The sequence below is a fragment of the Oryctolagus cuniculus genome, chromosome 19 (genome assembly GCF_051225735.1).
Source record: "Oryctolagus cuniculus isolate XC-2025 breed Fujian yellow rabbit chromosome 19, ASM5122573v1, whole genome shotgun sequence".
NCBI lineage: Eukaryota > Metazoa > Chordata > Mammalia > Lagomorpha > Leporidae > Oryctolagus > Oryctolagus cuniculus.
The window spans coordinates 28195298-28201298 of record NC_142885.1 but is presented as its reverse complement, the minus strand read 5'-3'; the positions used below and the strand labels follow the sequence as shown (position 1 = coordinate 28201298).

The 6001-nt window shown below is 44.0% G+C and overlaps 1 pseudogene; it reads right to left on the bottom strand.

Annotated features, from left to right (window-relative positions):
• Positions 1 to 2491: 2491 nt before the first annotated feature.
• Positions 2492 to 5288, bottom strand: LOC100350142 (homeobox protein SIX4 pseudogene; annotated as a pseudogene).
• Between the last annotated feature and the right edge of the window lie 713 nt (positions 5289 to 6001).

The window sequence follows — 6001 nt, the reverse complement described above, 5'->3', positions numbered from 1 at the left end:
CAAGATATGCTAACAGATTTTACATGTCACGTTGATACACATGAAAAAATATAGCAAAATGTTCAAAGTTCACTCTGTTTTCTATCTAAAAATAAAATTAAAAAGGCAAATATGAATTGAAAATAATAATCAAATATTAATACATTTAAGATATAACATGGAAAATTAACATTAAAGCATAGGGCCAAAAATATGACTCTAAATGAAAAATAAGTGTATTTGAAAACAGACAATATGAAACAAAGCAGAAGATCAAAATAGATGTTAAAAATAAAGAAGATTACCTATAGTGTGCATGATTTTAGGTAAAAATCATTTTCCTATATACAGATGATGAATTTGGGAGATTGATAAGGAGTGTGGTGTGATGGTGTTGATAAGATGCTCTAACTTTAATGATTTAAATATTTTTATTTATTTTGTAAGATATCAACATAATGAAAAACAGTATTCCTGGGGCTGGTGCCGTGGCTCACTTGGTTAATCCTCCACCTGCGGCACAGGCATCCCATATGGGCACCAGGTTCTAGTCCCAGCTGCTCCTTTTCCAGTCCAGTTCTCTGCTGTGGCCTGGGAAGATAGTGGAGGATGGCCCAAGTGCTTGGGCCCCTGCACCCATGAGGGAGACCAGGAGGAAGCACCTGGTTCCTGGCTTCAGATCAGCGCAGTGCCAGCTGTAGCGGTCATTTGGGAGGTGAACCAACAGAAGGAAGACCTTTCTCTCTCTCTCTCTCTCTCTCTCTCTCACTCTCTCTCAAAAAAAAAAAAAACAGTATTCCTTGCTGTTCAATTATGTATGTCTTCACCCTTAAAGGCGGTGCATAACACTTCAATCTCCACTCTTTCAGAGATATTCCACACATCAAATAAATGAGTTTATACTTCATTGTTTCAGAACCAACAACAGAATAATAATTACTTGTCTCCATTTTGTTACTGTATCCAATTGATATATATATATATATAGAGAGAGAGAGAGAGAGAATTATAATTCTATAAAGTGCTTTTGTACCTGTTTAAATGTCACATGATTTTACATTTTATATACCATATTTATTGTTTGAAACACAGATTTCCTCTATTCATTTTTTACAGAAACAAAAAATATTTACTTTTAAAGAAGACATGATAATATAGTGCAAACAAGAGTCATGTATCATTGCTTAACAACTGTTTCAAAAACATTTAGAATGAAGTTTCCACAGGATTTTGCTCAAGAGAATTTACAAATTCTTTCTTAACTCTATAATGGTGTTTTCATAGCCTGAAGAATTGCTTTTATGTGGTATCTATAATGCTGTTCTTATTTTCAGTGGAGTAGAAAGTAGCAACAATAATTAGCTGTTCATCAATTTGCATTATAAACTTTATACTTAAAATTTAGTGAAAAATTCTGTGATGAAATTAACCCTGTTAGACAGTAGAAAAGAACCATCAGTGCTTCCATGGACAGTTCCATATGTTACTACTAATTAAAAGGCCACAAAGTAACCAGGCATGCAGAATTCTATAGAAAACATATTTAAATGAATCAGAGTTGCTAACTAAAGAACAAAGATTTGAAAAAATTACCAAATTCCAACATTAGGTGTTAGATTTCTGATTTCAATGTTATTAATATTGACCTAAAGAGACTCCTGATAAAAAAGTCATTGCTTTTAAAATCCTATAAAAAGTAAAACTTCGTTGGAAGCAACTATGTTCACTTCCTGTTCAAACAATAAAAATAAACAGTAAGAAAACATTTCTCTTTTCAATTCATAGTGCCTGAAGTGTAAGAGGAAAATATATAATATAAATAAAATTCACTGCAATTACTCAAAGCCTGCATGTAGAACTCATATATTTACATTCACAGTGAAGTTTTTTCAGAGTTTTTCTTGGAGTTTCCAACTTGCTCAGCTACACTGAGCTATAAGCAATCACATTTGCAAATGTGCAGAGACCTAAGCCAAAGATGCTGAAAAAGAGAAGTGTGTCTCTCTCTACCTACACACAAATATATAATTAAGCCACTGAACTTTAAAAAGACACCCTTAGAACAGTTTGGAGTACAATTTATGCTTAACTTTATCAATGGCCATGGTATAAAGGTAAACAAAAATAATTGCATTGTTTCTAATGGTCTGCAGCTGTATTTAGTTTTCTGTGTTACATGTAAACATTTTTAATTTAAAAAATTATTAAGTTCCATTTTCACTTTAGAATGATATTGTCAATAAAGGGTAAAACTTTGCCTTGAGACATTTCATCTGATTCTTTTGTCTCCATCAATTTAAAAGAGATCATTGTATGTGAACAAAAAGGCTGCAGTAATGCAGTTGTACTCTATATAATTAACTGTGATCTTTGTGCAGATCTAAAGTCTCTTGAATGCATATGCTTGTAAAAGTAGAGTTTTCCTTTGAATGGGGAAATTCTTTGTGTTCTCAGGGCTTCAGGACAACATCTGCCTCTGATGCCAAAAAGGGAGAGGAGGGGCACACGAAGTTTATAAGCCTTGTATATCTTCATCCAACTGGACAGTTTGGAGCATAGCAAGCTCTATTTTGTCTGTTTCCAGGTCTTCACACACAGTCTCAATCATGCCATCTAGCACATATTTAGATTTGGTGTCCAGCATAATTAGGCTGCTTGTTGCTTTGTTCTCAGAATCTGATAAGAGGTTCTCTTTTAGGTTAGCTACTCATTGCAGAACCAAATGGTGTTCTCTGACAAAATTCTGGTGCACTGCTATGGAGGCATGGCCCATCTGGTCTTCAGAGGTAGGAACAATTTCCCCCAGGGCATGGACAACAGGTCCTGGCCAGTAATGAGGGAGCAGTCCTGAAGAGTTGCATAGTTAGCATTGCTGACCGCCACCCCTGTGGATTTGCCTGCCACAGGTGCAGGCATTGGCTGGTTTTCAGTGATGTCAGGGTTGAGCTCAGTGGAAGTTAGCAGCACAGGTGGAGTCAGGGAAAAACTGAGTTAGGGACACATTCACCAACAAAGAGGCCAGAGGGTGAAGGCCACTCCTTGAGGGATTTTTCAGATGACAGGTTTGTATTTCCTGAGCATTCTGATTGATGGCCATCAACTGAGAAAACACCAGGCTCCTTTCCAAGCCTTCCTGTTTCACAGATCCCAAAGTCTGGCCAGAAATACCAACAGTGTATACCACTGCACTTGGAGTGAGACAGCTTAAGAAAACCTTGCCTTGCTGCACTGGGGTGGACTCGCTGGTGAATGTGCTCTAGTCTGAAGTGCTTGAATTTATGGAACTGTTACTTGGTGAAGCTGCCACTGAGACAGGCAGCAACTGCAGTGGAGAGAATCCAATGTTCCAATTAAGAAACTGGCCCTTGGCTCTGGAATTGGGGATCTGGACAATGCCGTACTGGTTGATTTGCACTGGGGTAGTGAAAGTCACCACAGAGCTTCCCTCCAGGGAAGCCACTGTTTGAATGCCTTCTCTTTTCATCTCAGCACTGGGGATGAGCCCTGGGAATGACACTTGGGCACTGGGGCTGTAGGAGGTGGTGGATGCCGAGTTGGCTGCAGAACACTGCAGCACATTGAATTCCTTCACATCCCAGGATGTGGGCCCCAGGATGTCCATCATGGAGATACCATTGTTCACAATGTTGGTTGACATTTTTGGTGGGCTAAGGACACTGTGTATTTCTCACATTTAATCCATTTAGGATGACTCCACTGGGTCCCTGAATGAAATAGTTACCATTAAGGAAAACAGGCGAAGTAATTGCAGGTACTAAGCTTCCATTCAACAAAACTCCAGAATAGCTTAAGGATATCTTTTTTTAAAGATTTATTTCTTTATTGCAAGTCAGAGTTACACAGAGAGAGGAGAGGCAGAGAGGTAGAGACAGGAATAGAGACAGAGACAGAGAGAGGGGGAGAGAGAGAGAGAGAGAGAGAGAGAGGTCTTCTATCCAATGGATGGTTCACTCCCCAATTGGCCAAAACAGCTGGAGCTGCACCAATCCAAAGCCAGGAGCTTCTTCTGGGTCTCCCACATGGGTGCAGGGGCCCAAGGACATGGGCCATCTTCTACTCCTTTCCCAGGTCATAGCAGAGAGCTGGATCAAAAGTGGAGCAGCCATGTCTTGAACTGTTGCCCATATGGGATACCAGTGCTTCAGGCAAGGGCGTTAACCTGCTGAGCCCACAGCACCAGCCACTTAAGGATATCTCATTATTTCCAATTCGTGGGCTCCATGTGACTGGACAAGCTGAGGTTGGTGACACCATAAGAGGAACTCTGGAGAGGGTAAGGAGACAGATCCTCCTGTCCTTTGCTGGACTCACCTTCATTGCTGGAATTGCCATCTGACTCACTTTTGGACTGGCTCTCCAACGGGTTCCAGGCACGGTGCTGTTGGTTCTTGAATCAGTTGCTGACCTGGGTGAGGGAGAGGATGGTGATCTTGGCCAGGTGCAGCTTCTTGGAGGGCGAGGGGTAGTGATTCTGCTTGTAGAGCTCCTTGAGCATGTTGTGCAACTTTTCCTTGAAACAATACACCATCTCCTCCCAGTCCAGATGGTGCAGGTCAGGGGCAATGTCCTGTGCAGCTGGTAGTTGTCTATGGCACACAGCCGCAGGATCCCTCGGCCTAGGCCGCCTTCTTGGTGCACTTTCCCGGTGTAGCGTACCTTGTACCAGAGCTGCTGCAGCAGCAGGTGGTTGGGGCTCTCCAGGATGCTGTTTCTTATCCAGGCATCTGGGAAGATGCCCTAGTGGAAGGCCAGGAGCACCTGCCCCTTCAGCAGGCTCTTGTTGCCATGTAGCAGGTTGCTCTGGGGCATTGACCACAGGAACCTGGCCAGGTGGTCCAGATTGCCCCCTGCTGCAGCGCCTCACGTAGGGAACATGGTCTAGCGAGAAGGCGAGAGAGGTCTCCGCGCCCACAGCAGTGGCAAAGACAGCGGCGGCGGCTTGGTGTTGGCCCAGAAGTTCCAAGTGGAGTTGTACCTAATTGGGCACCGCTCTGCTCTTCGCCACGTCGCTTCCGCCACCACTGCCCCTTCCACTCTGCTCACCTTGGTGGCAGCGGGAGCAACGTCCCCTGGCTCCAGAGGGAAAGGGGCTGGAGCCTAGGTTGGGGGGTGTGGGAGCCCCGCCGCCGCACCCCCCCCCCCGCCGCTTCTCAGTGTGCCTCCTGCCCTTCTGAGGCACTTTCAATCCCATTCTCCTGCTTGATGTCCGCCGCACTTGCGATTGTTAAGATGGCTGCTAGAGCAAAGCAGTGTAAAGGGATAGCTGCTTTCTGCCGTTCTCCCCTCATTTTATCTATTTTTCCTGGACTTGGAGGATGGGGTCTCTGCCTGGTCTCTTCCAAGGATGGTAGGGAACAAAATGCCATCATGGCAGTAGAGACTGTAGCAGCCATGTGTACAGAGGGAAACATGGGCCTAACATTAGCTGCGAGTAAAGTGGATGGGATGGGGCTAGTGCTGTGGTGTAGCAGGTGAAGATGCCACCTGCAGTGCCAGCATCCCATATGGGCACAGGTTGGATTCCATGCTGCTCCACTTCCGATCCAGCTCTCTGCTATGGCCTGGAAAAGCAGTGGAAGATGGCCCAAGTCTTTGGGCCCCTGTGCCCATGTGGGAGGCCTGGAAGAATATCCTGGCTCCTGGCTTCAGATTGGCCCAGCTCCACTGGTTGAGGCCCTTTGAGGAGTGAACCAGTGGATGGAAGACCTCTCTGCCTCTGCCTTGATGTAACTCTGCCTTTCAAATAAATATATAAATGGTGAAAAAAAAAAGGATGAGGCCTTTCTATGACAGATGTTGATGCTTCTATGTCTACTCCAAGTGTCCCATAGTGTCCTTCCCTCCAGGCCCCTGTTCCAGCTCTTGGTGTGGAGTGAGAGAGGGATCTGAAGGACTCAGAGACAGCAAAGCAGCAAAAGCAGGGCCTGAGGATGGAGGTTGTCAGACTGATGGGGTGGGTTGTACACTCAAATGTGAGGGAATGTCTGGTTGAGAGGGGTCC